This window comes from Tachyglossus aculeatus, chromosome X1 (assembly GCF_015852505.1).
Source record: "Tachyglossus aculeatus isolate mTacAcu1 chromosome X1, mTacAcu1.pri, whole genome shotgun sequence".
NCBI classification, from domain to species: Eukaryota; Metazoa; Chordata; class Mammalia; order Monotremata; family Tachyglossidae; genus Tachyglossus; species Tachyglossus aculeatus.
Genome location: NC_052101.1, coordinates 96,934,414 through 96,956,660, shown reverse-complemented (window position 1 = coordinate 96,956,660; position 22,247 = coordinate 96,934,414).

Sequence of the window (22,247 nt, the reverse complement as noted above, 5' to 3'; positions counted from 1 at the left end):
AAAGAGCAGAGCCAGGAGACCTGAGTTCTGATCCCAGTTCTGCCACTGACCTACTGGATAACCTTCATGAAATCACTTAACTTACTCTATCGTATTGTATTCTCCTGTGTGCTTAATGCAGTGCTCTGTACACAGTAAGCGCTCAATAAATACCATTGATAGATTGACTTCTGAGCCTCAATCCCCTCATCTGTAAAATGGGAATAAGATGGCTGTCTCTCCCTACTCTTACATTGTGAGCCCCTTATTATTATTACATGTTTTATAATAATAGTGACACTTGATAAGCACTTACTATGTGCCAAGCACTGGGACAGATACAATATAATCGGGTCAGACAGTTTCTGTGCCACAGAGAGCTCACAGTCTAAGTAGGAGGGAGAAAAGGTATAGGTCCCCATTTTACAGATGAGGAAACTGAGGCACAGGGATGCAAAGTGACTTTCTGAAGGTCACACAGCAGGCGAGTGGTGGAGCTGGAATTAGAACCCAGGTCCACTGACTCTCAGGCCTGTGCTCTATCCACTATGCTACCCTGCTGTGGGCCAGAGACTAGTTCTGATCTGTTGATATTGGATCCTGTTTATTTAGCACCTAGTAAACACTAAATACCATAATCATTAATATTGGGGAACATGTTCATTCAATTGTATTGAGTGCTTACTGTGTGCAAAGCACTGTATTAAGCACTTGGGAAAGTACAATATAATAATAGACACATTCCCCTGCCCACAATGAACATGTGTCTTGCTTCTTATTCTTTCAAGCCCTCAATATGTTTTGCACTCATCAAGAGCTCAAATGCCATTGATTGAAAAGATATGGTTTGGGTTGGGTGTGGTTAAGGTCAGTTCAGTGGAATGAAGGAAGGAAAGAATAATGAATGAGCATCCAGTATATCACCAGAATTCTCAGAGTAAGCTAAAACCAGGGCTGTGTCATACTTCTCTTTTTTTCCTCCTTTTTCCTTCCCCCTCCCAGTCTACCTCACCTACTACCACTCTACCCCAAGAGGAGGGTGATAGGGCAAGCAGGATGACTTCCTATGTCTCAGCAAAAGCAGCCAGTGGGAGTCTTGTTGGAAGAGCCCACAATTTACCCAAACCAGAGCCAAGTTGCATGTTTGGCTTGGCAAGGAGATTTTTGTGTGTGTGGGTGTGGAGCAGATAGGGGTACGCTAGCTAAGTCTGTCATGTGCTTACAGCACTGTTGGGCCTTATTATTTCCATTCCAGCGGTTTGGAAAAGGAAAAACAGGGAGATTAATTTGCCCAGAATTTTAAAGCAAATCAGTGACAGAATTGGAATCCTGATTCTCAACTAGATGCTGTGGCAGTTTAGCACAGGATTCTGTTAATGATGACTCCCCCAAGTTATGCTCAGTCAATCAAGGGTATGTATTATTGTGATGGCATTTGTTAAGCACTATGTGTCAAACAGTGTTTTCTAAGCACTGGGGAAGATGCAAGTTAATCAGATCAGACAGTCTGACCCAAATGGGACTCACAGTCTAAGTAGGAGGAAGAACAGGTATTGAGTCTCTATTTTACAGATGAGGAAACAGGCCCAGAGAAGTAAAGTGACTTGTCCAAGGTCACACAAGAGGCAAGTGGTAGAGCTGAGAATAGAACCCAGGTCCTCTGACTCCCAAGGCCCATGCACTTTCCACTAGGCCATGCTGCTTCTCAACAGCATGCAACAGTACTGTACTTACTCTGTGCACAGCACTATACTAAGTGGTTGGGAGAGCACAATAATAATAATTATGGTACTTATTAAGTGCTTACTCTGTGCCAAGCACTGTCCTAAGCATTGGGGTAGATACAAGTAAATCAGGTTAGACAGAGTCCCTGTCTCCCAAGGGGCTCATACTCAATCCCCATTTTACAGATGCGGTAATTGAGGCCCAGAAAAGTTAAGTGACTTACTTGCCCAAGGTCACACAGCAGACATGTGGTGGAGCTGGGAATAGAACCCAGGTCCTTCTAACTTCCAGACCTGTGCTCCATCCACTAAGCCACCTGTGCCCCCAAGGTGTTTACAGTCTCCTCCTGCTATTTGCAAGGTGTGGTTCTTCCCAGCTCTTCTTTTCCCCCTCTGATCTAGGTGCTCCTCACCCCCAGGAGATGTTAAAAGTGCAAGGTGTCTGGAAATCTTGGGATCCTACTCCTGTCCCCTAATTCTTCCACAGCCTCCACTCCACAATAGGCCCTGTCAATCAATCTGGCATTTACTGAGCACTTACTAAGTGCAGAGCACTGTTCTAAGTGCTTGGGAGAGTACGTTTCCTGCCCACAACGAGCTTACAGTCCCAAGGCACAACTTGCCCTCCTGTTGGCTAGTAATTATGACCTGTGCCAAAGTTGAATTTCAGCCTTTAAAATAATGCTGGTATTTAAGTGCTTACTATGTGCCAAGCACTGTTCTAAGCACTGGGGTAGATACAAGGTAATCAGGTTGTTCCACGTGGGGCTCTCAGTCTTCATCCCCATTTTACAGATGAGGTAACTGAGGCACAGAGAAGTTAAGTGACTTGCCCAAGGTCACACAGCAGACAAGTGGCAGAGTCAGGATTAGAACCCACAACCTCTGACTCCCAAGCCCGGGCTCTTTCCACTAAGCCACAATGCCCCAGTCTGCATTAATTGTAACCCTGGCTGTAATCACGGTATCATTTCTCCTCCAATGCTGACTCCTCTCGATTGGGCCTAAACTGCCCTTTTGCAAATAACCACACACTGCTCATGCCTAGCCGGACTCACTATCCTGCCAATAATAATAATAATGGTATTAAGTGCTTACTATGTGCAAAGCACTGTTCTAAGCGCTGGAGAGGTTACAGTTTTAATCCCCATTTTACAGATGAGGTAACTGAGGCACAGATAAGTTAAGTGACTTGCCCAAAGTCACACAGCTGACAGTTGGCGGGGTCGGGATTTGAACCCATGACCTCTGACTCCAAAGCCCGGGCCGTGCTCTTTCCACTGAGCCACGCTGCTTCTCATGCTATTACCACCTTCTGGCCAACATCTGAATTGCAGCGGTAGAGCCTAGAGCTGGAATCACAACATCGCTCATCCCAGCTCAGTGCCGCTTCCAAGTGTCCGTAACAGTTTATCGTCATGTAGAAAGAAGTGCAGCTCCAACCTGAATTAGAAATTTGCAAATCCACACTCAGTGCAGCCACGATTTAACCTTGATCCTCCTCAGTGACGGCTAAAACATTAAGTCCGTGGCTGGAATTTCAACCCTGTTCATTGCACATGAATCCTTTATACCCTCAGTCATGTGGGCTGAATTCATTTTGAGCACGGGGGTGAACGACACGCTGAGAGCTCGGGTTTACAGGCTTACATGCGAAAGGGCTCTGAAAGGGTGTTAACGGCAAAATGTGGATATATTTCGAAGAACTATACCCTGAGAGCTTTAATGTTGACTCACAATGAAATGAGGTCTTGATTCAGGAAATACCTTATATTTAAGCTATATACATTGTTTTTAAACTACATGCCCGCTCCACAAACTCACCCACCATTTCGCCAGTTATTGAGAGTAGGTATGGTGTTTATTAAACGCTTAGGTCGTGCAGTCCCAGGCTAAATTCGGGGGGAGGGGGGAGTGTGCAGACACAACAGAGAAGTACAAAACAATAGATGATAAAACCAACTCTGCTTGTTAGCAGTGTTAAACAAAAGAGTCAAACACCTTTCTTGTAGGGAAGAGTTCTCACATTCTCCACAGCTCAGCAGCCTCCCTAGTGTTCTTTTATTCATTTGTATGGTTATATTTTATTTATATACTTGTCCGTTCAATTACTTGTTTTGCTGCGTTATCCTGGTGTGTCTGTACTGTCTCCAGCTTATCTGTGCTCTTCCTCCTGCTTTCCTTATATGTAAATCATTTTCACCTCCCTCATTAGATTGTCGGCTTGAGGGCAGGAAGCATGTATCTTGCTACTATGGTTCTCTCCCAAGCACTTAGTACAGTGTCTAGCCCTCCAGCAGGCTTTCAGTAAAATACTAGTGATCGATGGATTCTCTGTAGACTCCTGCAGGGCCATGGGGCTTCTACCAGGAAACCAAAAGTCAGGTAAATATTTAGTTGAAACTACTTCCTACTGAGCTCCTACTGTGTGCAGAGCACTGTACTAAGTGCTTGGAAAGTACAATTCAGCAACAGAGACAATCCCTGCCCACAATGGGCTCACATATTTTGTCCTTAGCCAAATCACGTCAGTTTTTCTTCCACTGTAGTTCTAGGATCCACCCCTTTCTTTCCATCCAAATGGCTACCATGCTATGTGGGCACTTTTGTTGCTGTTGTTAACGCTTACTATGTGCCAGGCACTGTACTAGGCTCTGGGGTAGATACAAGATAATTGGGTTGGACACAGTCCCTGTCCCACATAGTGCTCACAGTCTTAATTAATCCCTATTTTACAGATGAGGTAACTGAGGGGCACAGATAAATCCTCATGACGACACCCCGTCCCCACCCTCCCCACCCCGGCCTGTGCCGTCTCTATTAGGCCACGCTGCTTCTCCTTGCTAATATTTCTGATTTGACTTTTAACCAACGGCATCAGCCGCCTCACTCATCTCACCCTTCTCCAGTCCAGACTTCATTCCTTTCTTGAAGACACACAAGAACTCTGCACCCTATCAGTCATGAAGAGTTTCTTGTTTCTGAGGTCTTGACATGCTTTAAACCATTGCATTCCACCACTGCAAATAGGGTTGATATTTGAGAGGCCCCAGGCAATCAGGGATCATGGCAAAGGGCTTCTCCCTTATTCCAACCCACTGCAAACTAGGGAGACATAAGATGTCTTAGTGAAACACTCTGATATTCTTGAGTGAATATGCTAGATACCATCCAGGGGGTGAAGTTGTAATCCACAAACCGCTACCTGATGACTTGTAAAGAATTAATTGTAGTCAGCTCGTAAGTACACTAGTAGAACTTGCCCTGGGTAGATTACCCTTGACATCCGACAGTCCACCACTCTCCCCACCTTTAAAACCCTCCTATAAACACATCTCCACCAAGAGCCTTTCCCAGATTAAAGCCACATTCCCCTATCTCCTCTCCCCTCTGTTTCACATATGCACTCAGGTGTTTACTCCTTGAGCACTTTGATACTCACCCCAGCCCTACAGCATTTTTGTCCACACCCTTGTATTCTCCTGTTTCCCCTATCTGTAATTTTTGATGTCTGTCTCCTCCATAGACTGTAAATCCCCTGAGAGCAGGGATCACATCTACCATCTGTTGTACTTTTCCAAGCACTTAGTACAGTGCTCTGCGCATGCTAAGTACCTAACAAATACCATGGATTGATGGATTCATGCTGCTGCCTGGATCATTTTTCTAAAACATCATTTGGTAGATGTTTCTCCACTCCTCAAATACCTCAAATGGTTGCCCATTCCTCTCGCAACAAGCAGAAAGTTAACCTTTGGCTTTAAGACACTCGATCAGTCATTTCCCCCATACTTATCTACTCTCTTCTCCCACTGTGCTCCAGCTCACACTCTTCACCCCTCCTAAACTAACCTACTCACGGTGCCTAAGTCTCATTTCTCCTCCTCTCGACTTCTTGCCCCCACTCTCCCCTGTGCCTGAGACTCCCTCTCCTTTCAAATCCATGGACGGTAGCTCTCCCCATCTTTGAAAGTTTGAAATGCACTTCAATCATATATGAAACTGTAATTGTGCTCTTGGAAAGCACTGCTATTTACAGCCGCGTGATATTATTCGATGGAAATTGGGAGGTTAGGTTGTTGAGGCCTCCTATTTTGAAAAAAATATTCTGCCAATTAAGAACAGTACATACACTCAGTTCTGACATAATGTGTGCTTTCCCTATGCATTTTGACTAAAACACGATTAGGGAGTTGGGGAACGTTCTTCCAAAACCACCAACCTGCTTGGGCTAGCCATGCCACATTATCGAAAGAAACTATGCGTGTGCATGGTGTCAGAACGGATAAGTATTACAGCACCAGTTTTCTCTAGCATGTGCTTCAGCAAAAAGCTATTATTTTATAATAAACTTTCAGTTCACTTTAAAATTTAAAATAGTAAAAATTTTAAAAAGTTATGTACCTTAATAACTGAACATGAACTTCTCTAATACCTACTAATGATATGTATTTAACAACCACCAAACAGTTTTTATGGATTGTTTAGTACTTAACTGCCTACGGTACCGTTTGAAGGACCTCTTACCTCCAGTATCGTGCTGTAAGTTGTGGCTTAGGACTATAAAAGTGGTATTTGTTAAGTGTGTACTATGTGCTGAGTACAGCATGGCTTGATGGAAAGAGCACAGGCTTGGGAGTCAGAGGATGTGGGCTCTAATCCCGACTCTGCCACTTGTCTGCTTTGGGACCTTGGGTAAACCACTTAACTATTCTGTGCCTCAGTTGCCTCATCTGTAAAATGGGGGTTAAAACTGTGAGTCCCACGTGGGACAACCTGATTACCCTGTATCTACCCCAGTGCTTAGAACAGAGCTTGGCACATAGTAAGTGCTTAATAAATACCATTATTATTATTAAAACACACTGTTTTAATAATAGATGTTTGAGGATAAATGGGGTAATAAAAATAATGATTCTGAGCACCCGAGGGACAGAAACTGTGTCTAATTCCCAACTGTGTATTTCTTTCCCAGCACTCAGTACAGTGCTCTGCACACAGTAGGCACTTAAAATATACTATTTCTACAACTACTAATTGTGGTATTTGTTAAGTGCTTACAATAATAATCCTAATGGTATTTGTTAATCAATGGTATTTACTGAGCATTTACTATAGGCAGAACACTGTACCAAGCACTTCGGAGAGTACAATCCAGCAGAATTAGCAGACATGTTCCCTGCCCATAACCAGTTTACAGTGCTTACTGTGTGTCAAGTGCTGTTCTAAACCCTGGGGCAGATACAAGTGTAATCAGGTCGATTTCAGTTCTTGTCTCACAGGGGGCTCACAGTCTAAGTCCTGTACTTAGAATAGGGAGAACAGGTATTGTATCCCCAGTTTACAGGTGAGGAAACTGAGGCACAAAGAGACTAAGTGACTTGGTCCAGATCACACAAGCTAACAACAGCTGGGGACTAGAGTTTAGGTCCCGACTCACAATCCTATGCCCTTTCTATTAGGCAACGTCTCCCCACTCTTCAAAAGCCTCCGATGATTGCCCGTTCCTCTCCACAACAAGCAGAAACGCCTGACCATTAGCTTTAAGGAACTCGGTCAGCTCTTCCCCCTTTGCTTACACACTCTCTTCTCCCACTAAACCCGTTTGTTCTACAGTCCTCCTACTCCCTGTGCCTGGTTTTCATCTCTTCCCCCTTCTGACCCCTTGCTCAAACCCTGCCTCCTGCCTGGAACAAACTCTCCCTTCACATCTAACAGACCACTGCTCTCCCCTTCTGAAATCCTATCCCCTCTGGGAGGCATCCCTCGATTGATTCTTCTTCCCAGGCCATAGCCCCCTCAGCACTCTTGTACCAGCTCCAAATTTCATGCCTATTATGGTATTTGTGTTAAGCACTTACTATGTGCCAAGCACTGTTCTAAGCACTGGGATACATACAAGTTAATCAGGTTGGCCATTGTGCCTGTCCCGCACAGGGCTCATAGTCTAAGTAGGAGGGAGTAGGATTTAATCCCCATTTTACAGACAGGGTAACAGGCACAGAGAAGCCAAGATCACATAGCGGACACATGGCAGAACCGGGATTAGAACCCAGGTCCTCTGATTCCCAGACTTTTGTGCTCTTTCCACTAGACCACATTGCTTACACATGCTGCTATTTAGACACTTACCCCCATTTCAAAGTTCCAGTCTCTTCCTCCTATTTATAATTTATTTTGTGTTTGTCTCCCCCACGCTAGATTGTAAACTCCTTGAAGGGAATGATCGCTCATTGTGGACTGGGAATGTGTCTACCAACTCTGTTATAGTGTACTCTCCCAAGTGCATAGTACAGTGCTCTGCATACAGTATGCGCTCAGTAAGTTTAATTGACTGTTTCTTCTATTGACCCTCTCCCAAGCTTTTCTGTACACAATAAATGCTCAATAAATACTACTGATTGATTAATTAGACTGTAAGCTCATTGTGGGCAGAAAACATGTCTATCAACTATGTCGTATTGTACTCTCCCAAGCACTTAGCCCAGTGTTCTGCCCACCCCACTCTTACACCACACCGAAGCAGCGTGGCTTAGTGGAAAGAGCACGGATTTGGGAGTCAGAGGATATGGGTTCTAATCCCGGCTCCACCACTTGTCTGCCGGGTGACCTTGGGTAAGCCGCTTAACTTCTCTGGGCCTCAGTTACCTCATCTGTAAAATGGGGATTAAAACTGTGAGCCCCCCATGAGATAACCTGATTACCTTGTATCTACCCCAGCGCTTAGAACAGTACTTGGCACACAGTAAGTACTTAACAAATACCATAATTATTATTCCCCTCTCCTTCCTTCTTATGCACTCCCTTTTCCACTCCTACCCTCTTCCCTCTTCTCATGCCTTTTCCTCCTCTATTCTCCTTCTTTTTCTCCCCTCTCCATCCATCTCTTCTCTCCTGGCCTCCAATCCTCTCCTGACACCTCTCCACTCCTCTTTACCCCTCCTTCCCTTTCTCCACTCCTCTTTTCTCCTCTCCCTTTATCCACTCCTCTTCTCTCCCCTGTTCCTTTCACCAATCCTCCCCCACTTTCCTCTTCACATGTCCTTCCTTTCTCTCCATCTGCCCATCCCTCTTCTCCTCTTCTTTCTCCTCTCCTCCTCTGCTCTTGTCCTCTCTTCCCCTCTCCTCCCATCCCCTTTTCTCCCTCCTTCCCTCCCATTACTTCTCATGTCCTCTCTTCTCCTCTCCCCCCCATTCCTTCCCCTCGCCTATCCTCTCCTTCCTTCCCATCCCTTCTCCTCTTCTCTCGACCTCCCATTCCTTCCCCACGCCTCTTCTCTCCTGTCTTCTCTTATCTCCCCAATTCTCTCCTCCGAACTTCTCATTCACAGTTGAAAAATTCACCATCCTCCTTGTCCCAGAAGCCTGCAACCTTGGTATCAAAGACCACTGTCTTTTACTTCTCACCTTAAGTTTGCCACTAAATCTTACCCATTTTCCTTCACCATATTTCCCTTCCTCTCCTCTCCATGCTTATGGCCACCATCCTGGTTCCAGCTCTTAGTGTCTCCTGACTAGACAACTGCTTCAACTTCCTCACTGGTTTCCCTCTAGACTGTAAGCTCATTGTGGGCAAGGACCCTGTCTACCAACTCTGTTATATTGTACTCTCCTAAGCACTTAGTCCAGTGCTCTGCATGCAGTAACCACTCAGTAAATATGATTGATTGATTTTCTCCCTCCGTCTCCTCTCTTCAGTCTGCTGCCCAGATCATCTTTCTACAATGTCATTGGGGGGGCGGTTTGTGTGTGTAGAGAGAGTATGGCAGGGGAAAGTGTGTTGGTACAACTGCAATGGGGAGATGGGTACATATGTGTTGGAATATGGGGAGGATAAGTGAATAGAGGGGGTGGATGTATATGTTTGGAAGAGGTATGGCTGTGTTGGGGAAAGGCTTGGGGAAAGAGGAAGGATTAAGGTAGGTGTGTATGAGGCTACTGTTCTTGACTTGTTTATCAATAATAATAATAACAGCAATAATGATGATAATAATAACAGTAGCATTTGTTAAGCACTCACTATGTGCCAAGCACTGGTACAAGATTATCAGTTTGGCCACCATCCTAGTCCCACACAGGGCTCACAATTGAAATGGGAGGCACAGTAGGGATTTTACCTCCATTTTAAAGATGAGGAAAGAGAGGCCCGGAGAAGTTAATTGACTTGCCCAAGGTCACACAGCAGGCACTTGGCAGAGCTGGGATAAGAACCGAGTTCTCCCAGTTCCCAGTCCTTGGCTCTTTCCTCTAGATCACACTGCTTCTATGTTTCAGTAGGCTGCCACACATACATGGTTGGGCCGTCTCCTTGCTCCCACAGGAAGCCACTGATGCCAGAAGGGTTCCATCCTCACCTCTGGAGTTCTGAGTCAGTTCATCCAGTTAACAAGGGCAGGAAGTCCTCCAACCTGAAGAAGGCTCCCTTGGTTAGCCACTCCCCTGCAAGCCCTGGCCATTTACTTCCCCAGCAGCCCTTTGGGGGAAGGTAGCAGTCGGGTTTGTGTGACTGAGATTGGCATTTATGGAGGTTTTTTATGTGTGTGGCCTCCTCATATGGCAGCCATTCGGGAACGTGTCCTAGATAACTGATGAAATCCCCAGAGAAAGGGGAACGTACATGATGTTCTCTGTGAAAAGTCCTTGCTGAGGGCCCCTCGCCTTTTCCTGGCAATCACAGCAAGCATCTTCCCCAACAGCTGTTGCTTGTGGGCAGTTTCCCTAGTAAGTGACCATAGCAACCACCTGTCTGGGAAACTGCCATGGAGATGGAGTAACCTGAGCCATTTCTCTGAAGAAGTGCTTCCCTGCCTGACCCAACCTGGGCAAATTAGATGCACTGAAACATTTTGAACGAGCCTAGGCTTTAAGCTTTAGTCCTCACTCTGGCCTGGCTCTCCCTCCCTCTTCTTATCGGACAGACCACCACTCTCCCCACCTTATTAAAATCCCATCTCTCCCAGGATGCCTTCCCCAACTAAGCCCCCATTTCCCCTACTCTCTCTCTCCCTTCTGCATCACCCTCGCACTTGGCCCTGTACCCTTTAAGCGCGTGATAATTCACCCCACCTTCAGCTCCACAGCACTTAAGTACAGATCTGTCATTCACTGAAACCTCTGCCTTAGCCCCTAGACTGTAAACTCCTGGTGGGCAGGGAATGTGTCTACCACCTCTGTTGTATTGTACTCTCCCAGGTGCTTAGTAAGGTGCTCTGCACGCAGTAAGCATTCAATAAATACAATTGATTGAGTGATCGATTGATTTAGGGCATGGAAGTCAATCATGCAACTCTAAGAGAGTGAGATCACCTCCTTTATTTATATATAGAGGCCCGGCCTCTGATAACATTGAGGGAGGAGGGGGTGAGGGGGCTTACCACCAGAGGAAATCAAACAGTTACCAAGTGGCTGCTAACATCCTGGGAAAGGAACACTTGGGGAGGTGAACCGAAATGCAATGGCCCGCCCATCTCTTACTTTCTAGGCTTGGGATAGAAGGGGGAAATGAGTCGTGGTCAAGGCCACTCTTCCCTCACAATAGATACAAGAATAAGCAGACACAAGCAAGCAGTTCAATTCCATTTTATGAAGCCACAATAGCCCAAGAGAACCTTCTCTCCTTTTCTTTCTCTCTTCCTCTCCCTCTCCTTTCACACCTGCAGCTCCTTGCTCATATGTCCTCCCTTAAGCCTGGAACTTCCTTCCCCTTCAAAATTGGCTAAACTAGAGCCCTCCCCTTATTTAAAACCATCCTGAAATCCCACTTCCCCCAGAAGGCATTCCCCAATTGCTTTTTTTTTCTTCTCTCTCAGCCTTTTTGCATTCACAGTCACTCAGAACAGTTAGATATGTACAGATGTATGCACACTACTATTTAAGTATTACTATTAAGTAGCACTATTTGGGGAAGCAGCATGGCCTAATGGAGAGAGCACGGCCATGGGAGTTAGAAGGACCTGGGTTCTAATCCCAACTCTGCCACTTGTCTGCTGTGTGACCTTGGGCAAGTCACTTCACTGTGCCTCAGTTCCCTAATTTGTAAAATGGGGAATAATAATAATAATAATTTTGGTATGTGTTAAGTGCTTACTATGTGCCAAGCACTGTTCCAAGCGCTGGGGGAGATACAAGGTCATCAGGTTGTCCCACCCAGGGGCTCACAATCTTAATCCCCATTTTACTGATGAGGTAACTGAGGCACAGAGAAGTTAAGTGACTTGCCCAAAGTCACACAGCTGATAAGTGGTGGAGCCAGCATTAGAACCCATGACCTCTGACTCCCAAGCACGCGCTCTTTCCACTGAGCCACACTGAATAATACTGTGAGCCCCATGTGGGAGGTGGACTGTGTCCATCCTGATTAGCTTGGATCTACCTGAGCGCTTAGTGTAGTGCCTGGCACATAGTAAGCGTTAGCTTGTCGTGGGCAGCGAATGTGCCTACCGACTCTGTTGTACTGTACTCTCCCCAGCACTTAATACAGTGCTCTGCATACAGCGCTCAATAAATTTGATCAATTGATTAGCAAATACCATAAAAAAGTACTTATCCATTTTTCGATGTTTTTTTCTTTCTAACTGATGAAAGTATTTTGTCTATCACCCTTTTTATTATAAACTCCCTGAGGGTGGGGATTGTATCTTTTACTGCTATTGTTCTCTCCCAAGTGCTTAGTCCAGTGTTCTGCACACAGGCACTCAATAAATAACACTGATTGATTGATATACCTATAGCCAACTTAATATTGTTCGAGTCCAAACCTAAAGAAATATTTGACCCACTTTTATGGTGATGCTTCTATTTTTCTATTTTCATTTTCTTTTTCTTAGTTTTGGGGATTTTAAGTAAATCTAATAGGGAAAAGCAACTTAGGTTTATAGATAGTATAGATACCTAATCTGCCAGGTCTACCTAAATTGGATTTTTAAAAAAGACTTTTGGGGTGTTCCATAGAAGTGCCTCTGGGAATGGGACACTGAACCTGAAGAAGAGAGAAGCAGCGGGCCTAGTGAAAACAGCACAGGCCTGGGAGTCAGAGGACCTGGGTTCTAATCCCTGCTCCTCCAATTTTCTGCTGTGTGACCTTAGGCAAGTCAGTTAACTTCTCTGTGCCTCAGTTTCCTTATCTGCAAAATGGGAATTCAATACCTGTTCACCCTGCCACTTAGACTGTGAGCCCCATGTGAGAGCTGATTATTGAGACTATAAGCCCCACATGGGACAGGAACTGTGTCTAACCTGATTTGTTTGTATCCACCCCAGTGCTTAGTACAGTGCCTGGCACATAGTAAAATGCTTAAATACCACATTATTATTATCATTATTATCCTATTGCCTCTTCCCCCATCTGTAATTGATTTTAATGTCTGTCTCCCCTACAGACTGTAACCTCCTTAGGGGCAGGGATCATATCTACCAACTCATAACAGAGGTATATAACAATTGTGCTCTCCCAAGAGCTTTGTACAGTGTTCTGCACACAGTAAGCACTCAAATAATAAATACCAGTGACTGATGGATTGGGAGGAACGAAGAAGCATGGTCTAGTGGACAGAGCATGGGCCTGGAAGAGAGAAAGTCATGGGTTCTAATCCTGGGTCTTCCACTTATCTCCTGTGTGACCTTGGGTAAGTCACTTCACTTCTCTGTGCCTCATTTACCTCATCTGTCTGTCAAATGGGGATTAAGACTGTGAACCCGATGTGGAAAGGGATGGTGTCCAACCCAATTTGCTTGTATTCCCCCCAAAGCATTTAGTTCAGTGCCTGGCACATAGTAAGCATTTAACAAATACCATGATTATTATCGTTATTAAAGAAACAAGCAGGTTGGGGAAGAGCAGTTATGAAAGTGGGGTGACTTGGTAGAGAGGCTTGAAGCCAATTGTGAGGAGTTTTTGCTTGATGTGGTAAGACAGAGGAAGCCAGTGGAGGGTTTCGAGGAGCAGAGAAATGTGCACCGAGCAATGCTTCAGGAACATGATTCGTGCAGCAGTGTGGTGTATAGATTCGAGAGGAGAGAGGCTAGGGGCAGTGAGACCAACTAGGAGGCTGATACAATATGACCGACCAGAGCTTGTACCAAAGTGATAGTGTTTTGGTGGAGAGGAAGGGATGGATTCAGGAAATGTTGTGTGAAAAGATATGGCAGGATCTGGCAGTAGATTGAATGTGAAAGCTGAAGAAAGTGGGAGAAAGTGGGTAGGCTGGGAAAAGGTTACAGGAATTGGAATATTGAATTGACTAAAATTTGGACCAGTTATATAGCTGAGGCGATAATTTTATGAGAAATTGAGGGCAAGTTGTTTCGTCCAAAGCTAAGTTTGCTGATGGGGAAATGTGGGGGAAGGGTGACCCCGTACATTTGGCCAATATAGTTTATCGTTGTCTATTTCATAAGAATGTTCAATGTGCAAACAGCATAAGTACAAGGACTTTCTATCCATCCAGGAACAGCTTTCAAAATGGAATCTTAACCACAGTTGTACCCTATTTTAATGGGTCATGACTGCCCTGTAACATTTCACTTTTTGTTCTCCTCTTGCTGGCTACTGTATTTTGCACCAAACCTGACATGTTTACCAATCAGTTATTAAGTCATCGCTATTCAATTCACACCTCTTCCAGATAGAAGCAGTTTTTATTCAGAATGCATGCAGGGAAGAAATGATTTTCATCCAAAGGAAAGTAAGTACTCGACTACTGTAAAAGAGTTGCGCCTTCACAAGAACTGATTTCCTTTTGTGGACCCGGATCCCATGGTAGTTAACACTTAAGTTGAACTGTGATTGGCAGCCCATGATAATCAAACCTAAGCCTCTTTTCTAGAACCATAGGGTTGGAACAACTCCCCGACAAATTAAAAAAAATGGAATGGCCATCATAAATATTTTGAAGTTCACCCTCTTCCTTGCAAGCGCACTGGAATTAAATAGTTGATACCAGCACTGTTCTACTTACACCCTCCCCCCAGCAAATTGTGACTCTCCCAGGGAGAAAAGGTGAGAAAGGTATTTCCCAAGATGATCAATCTCCCTGCCTTTGGTAAATCTAGATCATCCCAAATATCTGGGAAGGTTTTCTGGTTTGAAAGATCCCCCAGAGACATTCCACAACCTTGCTAACTGCACACAACTGTTCAATCTTTATTTGTTTGTTTGCTTAACAACTAAAAGCAGAAATCCTGAGCCAAAAGCATAAATGATGGTTGCTGCCAGGATAAGGGTCATGGCCCTACAGGCGGTAGAAAGGTCCCTGTGAGCTCTTGTGCATGCAATGAGCTGTATATTGATCTGCGCTCTGAGTATTAATGGACTAACCCATAGCCTAGTAAAATGTAGCAAAAAAACTGAGGGGGGAAGGGAGGCAGGAGGAGAGTGAGAAGAGGGCCTGTAAGAGGGGAATCCAGGAGTGGAGGCAGAGTCAAAGGAGCTTTTGTTCTGCAGGGGGGTTGGGGGTGGGGGGAAAGAGAAAGGTGGTCAGAATAGAAGGGAGCATATGTGGAAAACCCCCAGGATTAGGATCTGCTCTGGAATTTGAACGGCAATTATAAGACCAAGTGTCCCAGGGGCCCCGATTATCCAGGAAGCTGGAATCCACCCTCCACCCCACCCCACCACCTCTCACCCCCTCCAGTCTGGTTCAGGCATGGTAGTGTCTGGTTGGAAATTGCATGTCCTTGGAGGGAAAGAAAGTGCCTGCTGACTCTCCCAAGGATTGCGAGAAATCTTCCCCATTACACCCCCACCCCTGCTGGGAGGGAGGACCCATATCAAAATGGCATATCCTGGGATCAGCTGACCCAAGGACATGTTCAAGGATGTCCTGAAATTGCAACTTTTTCTCATGGGTGGGAGATGGCCCAGGGTATGACTTTAATCATTATATAGAAACTTAGTTGAAGGTTACCACGCCAGGCCTGACCTCGCTCCTCTGCAATCTCACATTTTCTCCTGCCGCTGGCACCTCAAGCTCAACATGTCCAAAATGAACTCCTCATCTTCCCATCAAACCCTCTCCTCCTTGGAACTTTCCCATCACTGTTACCAACAATGTTCACACCACCACCATCCCTCCCAGTGTCTCTAGCCCACAACCTTGGCATTACCCTCCCTGTCTTTCAACCCCCATATTTAGTTTATCGCCAGATCCTGTCAGCTCTTCCTCTACCACATCTCTGGAATCCACCCCTTCCTGCTACCACCCTGGTCCACGTGCTTGTTATATCCCAACTCGACTGCTCATCAGCCTCTTTCCTGACACCAGTCTTGTCCCTCTCCAGTCCACAGTTCCCTCTACTGCCCAGATCATTTTTCGGAAACATCATTCTACACACACCTCTCAACCCCTCAAAAAAACCAAACCCTCCAGTGGCTTTTGCATATTCCTCTGCACGTCAAACCAACACCTGACTGGTGACTTTAAGGCATATGACCAGCTCTCTCCCCACTACTTATCCTGGCTCTCTCCCTCCTTAGCCCAGTTCACCCGCTTCTTTCCTCCAGAGCCAACCTACTCACAGTGCCTCCTTCTCATCTCTCCCACCCCCTAACTCTAGCCCAAACCCTCCCTTCTGCCTGGAACTCCTTCCCCTTTCACATCCACCTTCAAGGCCCTTCTGAAATCTCCTCCAGGAGGCCTTCCCTGATTAATCTCTCAACTCCACAACCTGTATCCCTCCCCAACTGCCACTTCGGCATTTGTGTCACCCAAGCACTTGGGTACTCAATGCATCACTCCCACCCACCTCCACCAAAGACTCTTGTTGCATATCTTCATTGCTTCCTCCTCCCTGTAATTTTAGCATTTGCCTCCCCAGCTAGGTTTTAGGCTCCTTGACAGCAGGGAGAGTGTTGACTACTTCTGTTGTACTGCCAAGCACACAGTACAGTGTTCTGCATACAGAAGGTGCTCAGTAAATACAATCGATTGATTTAACCTTGGAAGAGCTTACTAAATGCATGTTGAATGACTGGGGTCTATTTATATCTCAAGTTACAACTGGAAGAAATCCAGGCTATTTACTGAAAAGTACAGGGAATACTCTTCCCCCTTCTCTTGGAGGAGCAGCATGGCCAAGTGGAAAGAGCATGGACTTGGGTTCTAATTCCAGCTCTACCACTTGTCTGCAGTGTGACCTTGGGCAAGTCATTTCACTTCTCTGTGCCTGTAAAATGGGGATTTGAATAATAATAATAATTATGGTATTTGTTAAATGCTTATTATGTGCCACACACTTTACTAATGCACTGGGGTGGATATAAGCAAATCAGGTTGGACCCAATCCCTGTCCCACGTGGGGCTCAGTCTCGATCCCCAATTTACAGATGAGGTAACTGAGGCACAGAAAAGTTAAGTGACTTGCCCAAGGTCACACAGCAGACAAGTGGCAGAACCAGAATTAGAACCTATGACCTTCAATTACCCTTTCTCCCTCCTACTTGGTCTGTGAGCCCCACGTGGGACAGGGACCGTGTCTGACCTGATTAACTTGCATCTACCCCAGCGCTTAGAACAGTGCTTGACACGTAGTAGGTGCTTAACAAGTACCATCATTATGATTATTCTGTCTCTGTCTTTCCCTATCTCCCCACCTCCCCTGTCCCTCAATTCTGTTGTTCTAAAGCAGAGATGGGCAACCCCCTGGAACACCACCACTCCGAGAACACTAGCATGGATGGACTAGCTCTCCAGAGCTGCTTCCACCATGGGACAAAGCGACTGCATTTTCACTAGCTCTCAGCCTCCAACTGGGAGAACTTCGTGGGCAGTCCTCCACATGTCTCAGAAACTTAGAAGTGGCCTTTTGGCCAAAATAATTGTCCACCCTTGATTTAACTGCTTCTTTCGCCCTATCAAGCAAAAACTCCTCACAATTGACGTCAAGGCTCTCCACCAGCATTGCCCACTTCACTTATCAGCTCTCATTATCTGCTACTCTCCATCTCACCCTCTTCATCCCTAAGCGCCAAATGGGAGGACTTTGTGGGCAGCCCTCCACATACCTCAAAAACTTAGATGTGATTTTTTCACTAAAATAATTGCCCACCCTTGATTTAACTGCTTCTTTCTCGCTATCAAGCAAAAACTCCTCACAATTGACGTCACCAGCATTCCACTTCACATATCAGCTCTCATTATCTGCTACTCTCCACCTTGCCCTCTTCATCCCTACCTAGCTCATCTCCTAACTGTAGGTAAGTCTCAATTCTGCCTCTGACAACTCGCTCACAGTGCCCCAGCCCTGGCCTTGAATTCCGTCTCTCGCCACGAAAAATCCAGCTCTCCTCATCTTCAAAGCCCTCTTGGATTCCCACTTCCTCCAGGAAGCTTTCCATGGTTAATTACAGCACCCTAGTTGCACCAACCCAACAGCCACTTTTAACATTTGGGTTTTTTATTCCTACCCTCAGCACTTAAGCACAAATCAATCAATCAATCATACTTATTCAGCACTTACCCTGTGAGAGCACTGTACTAAACGCCTGGGAGAGTTCAATATAACAGTTGGTAGACATGTTCCCTGCCCACAATGAGTTTAGTCTAGAGGGAGAAACGGAGATTAATATAAAGAAATAAATTACTTCAGGCCGCTGCCCGGATTGTCTTTGTCCAGAAACGCTCTGGGCATGTTACTCCCCTCCTCAAAAATCTCCAGTGGCTACCAATCAACCTACGCATCAGGCAGAAACTCCCCACCCTCGGCTTCAAGGCTCTCCATCACCTCGCCCCCTCCTACCTCACCTCCCTTCTCTCCTTCTACAGCCCAGCCTGCACCCTCCGCTCCTCTGCCGCTAATCTCCTCACAGTGCCTTGTTCTCACCTGTCCCGCCGTCGACCCCTGGCCCATGTCATCCCCCTGGCCTGGAATGCCCTCCCTCCGCACATCCACCAAGCTAGCTCTCTTCCTCCCTTCAAGGCCCTGCTGAGAGCTCACCTCCTCCAGGAGGCCTTCCCAGACTGAGCCCCCTCCTTCCTCTCCCCCTCCTCCCCCCTCTATCCCCCCCACCTTACCTCCTTCCCCTCCTCACAGCACCTGTATATATGTATCTATGTTTATACATATTTATTACTCTATTTATTTATTTGTACATATTTATTCTATTTATTTTATTTTGTTAATATGTTTTGTTTTGTTCTCTGTCTCCCCCTTCTAGACTGTGAGCCCACTGTTGGGTAGGGACCGTCTCTATATGTTGCCAACTTGTACTTCCCAAGCACTTAGTACAGTGCTCTGCACACAGTAAGCACTCCATAAATACAATTGAATGAATGAGTGAATGAATTACAGATATAATAAATAAATAATAATAATGGCTTTTATTAAGCGCTTACTATGTGCAAAGCACTGTTCTAAGCGCTGGGGAGGTTACAAGGTGATCAGGTTGTCCCACGGGGGGCTCACAGCCTTAATCCCCATTTTACAGATGAGGTAACTGAGGCCCAGAGAAGTTAAGTGACTTGCCCAGAGTCACACAGCTGACAATTGGCAGAGCCGGGATTTGAACCCATGACCTCTGACTCCAAAGCCCGGGCTCTTTCCACTGCGCCACGCTGCTTCTCAATAAATATGGACATAAGAACTGTGGGGTCGAGGGAGGGATAAATAAAGGATGCAAAGAGCACAGGCCTGGGAGTCAGAGAACCTGGGTCCACCGGTTTTCTGCTTTGTGACCTTGGGCAAGTCATTTAAACTTCTCTGTGCCTTAGTTATCTCATCTATAAAATGAGGATTAAGACCATGAGCTCCTCGTGGGACGTGGACTATGTCCAACCTGATTAGCTTGTATCTACCCTGGTGCTCAGTACAGTGCCTGGCACATAAGTGCTAACAAATACCATTAGAAAAAAAAAATGCAAGGGCGATGCAGAATGGAGCGGGAGAAGTGGAAATGAGGTATTTAGTTGGGGAAGGCTTCTTGGAGGAGATGTACTTTTAATAAGTCTTTGAAGGTGGTGAGAGTGTTTGCCTGTCTTGGAGGGTTGTGTAACTGTATAGAGCTTTGAACAGAATAAGGCTCAATAAATACTACTGATTTAATGTTTAATGGTATTTAAGTGTTTTGCTATGTGTCAAGCACCATACTAAGCAGAAGATATAGATAAGGAAACAGAGGCCCAGAGTCAGTCACCCAAGATCACAAAGCAGCCAAGTGGTAGAGTAGGATTAGCACCCAGGCCTCCTGACCCCATGCCTGTATGCAATCAATCAATGGTATTTACTGAGAACCAACAGCATCAGGAAGGCAAAAGAACAGAGGGACATTCACGCCCTCTGGAGTTGTTTGTGGCAGAAGTCAGGTGAATCAATCAATAGCATTTACTGAGTGCTTACTATGTGCAGAGCACTGTACTAAGCCCTTGGGAGAGAACAATACAATAGAGAAGCAGGATGGCCTAGTGGATAGAGCACGGGCCTGGGAGTCAGAAGGACCTGGGTTCTAATCACGGCTCCACCACTTGTCTGCTGTGTGATCTTGGGAAAGTCACTTAACTTCTCTAGGCCTCAGTTACCTAATCTGTAAAATGGGGATTAAGACTATGAGCCCCACATAGGACACGGACTGTGTCCAATCTGATTACTTTGTACCTACCCCACTGCTTAGAACAGTGCTTGGCACACAGTAAGTGCTTAACAAATACCATTTTAAAAAAATAATAAACAGAATTACCGTACGGTCCCTGCCCATGAGGAGCTTACAGTCTAGAGGAAAAAGGGTAAAGTACAGTCTAGGTGAAGAAAGGAAACCTCCAAAAGAACAGGATCACTTCGCAAGAGGCAAGAAGAAAGCAGAAAAGGGAGCAAGAGAAAAACAGGTAAGAGGAAAAGAGGTGTCAACAGGGAAAAGGAGGCAGCTAATTTTCTGGCATTAACATATTTGGCATATTCCATGAGCAGAATCATGAAATTCTCTTTTACAACAAATAAGGGTCCCTGCTTTTATGCTTTGAGGGTGGGTACTCAAGGACTTCCCCTAAATTACTCAGGAGCCAAATTCATATTCTTGACCCGGGCAAAATTATCACAAAACATTAGGTAAGCCAAGTTTGCAACCTGAGTTTTTTTCACGCAAAACCTGTATCTTTGTAGTCGCTTACCATCCCGACAACAGAAAACAATTTCAAAAAAGTGTTTGGCAATATGCCACAGTTGCCTGCTTCTCCTCAGAACATGCTTTTCCTGACACTTCTTTTCCCTAAATCCTGCAAGTTCTTTAAGGAAACTGGAATTTAGAGTGCCTGATGGGGAGATGAAGGGAATTTCCAGTTTGTGGCCTCTCAGGAGAAGGTGGTACAGGGTCTGTTGGAGGGGGTGCCTCTGGCATGGAGATTGTGGAAGTTGGAGATATGAGAGACTACATCCAAGACGGACACCACGTGGGCCAGACGACACACATTCCAGGCCGCCCCAGTGCCTAGTACAGAGCTCTGCACACAGTAAACCCTTAAAGACTATTACTATTCCAGGAAAGGAAGCAACTTCCACAGGGAGGCTGGGATTCTCACCATCATTACCAAGTGGGGTCTCCTGCAGTAAGCAATGGATGAGCTCTGATCCAGTCTCGAAGGCTTTGGGACGACGGATCTGCCTGAAGGGATTGACTCTACTGCTAGTGTCCTGAGCGGAGCCACTCGCTTTCTCTCGCCCCCTGCCAGTTTGGTTTCCATGGGGATGCAGAGTGCAGCAAGCCAACGGACACGGGTGCAGCCCGCACGCTGAGAAGCTGGCAAGAATTTCACATTCGAAACTCACAGGATTCACCAAACATCCATACATGAATGGTATCGGACCTGTCTGGGATGTACAAAGCAATTTACACAGGCCTGGATCCTGCCCTTTAAGGCCCTGCAGTCTAAAACAGGTAACCGAGACATGGGCAGACATAAACAAGAACTGGATGTAAATAAAGTAATGCTATATTTATTTACCTGCTTTAGCATCTGTGGTTACATACTGGATCGTGCACTCTCACTTCCACTGCAGCAGAGCTTGGGGAAAGGGCTCTCTGTTTGAAAGAAATATACTGAATAGAAAAACCATAAAGGGAATAGCGAGAAACGTAATCTGTGCTATTTATTGGGGGCTTACTGTATGCAAATTTAGTGTCAAAGTGGAAGTAGTTGGCGAAGGGGTATGAAAGGGGGGCAGTGCCGGCAAGACCAGACACTGAATAGCTTGGGAGAGGAGGAGGAGAGAGTTTGGGATAGGCTTTGTAATAAAGGTGCTCTTCCACATTTTCCATGAGCAGAGTATACCAGTCGATGGTATTTGTTGAGCTCTTACTGTGTGTAGAGCACTATGCAAGTTTTCCTTTCCACAGCATTCATTCATTCAATCATATTTATTGAGCGCTTAGTGTGTGCAGAGCACTGTACTAAATGCTTGGAAAGTACAAATCAGCAACATACAGAGACGGTCCCTACCCAACAACAGGCTCACAGTCTAGAATAATGATAATGATGGCATTTGTTAAGCGCTTACTATGTGCCAAGCACTTTTCCAAGCACTGGGGGAGATACAAGGCCATCAGATTGTCCCACAGTCAAT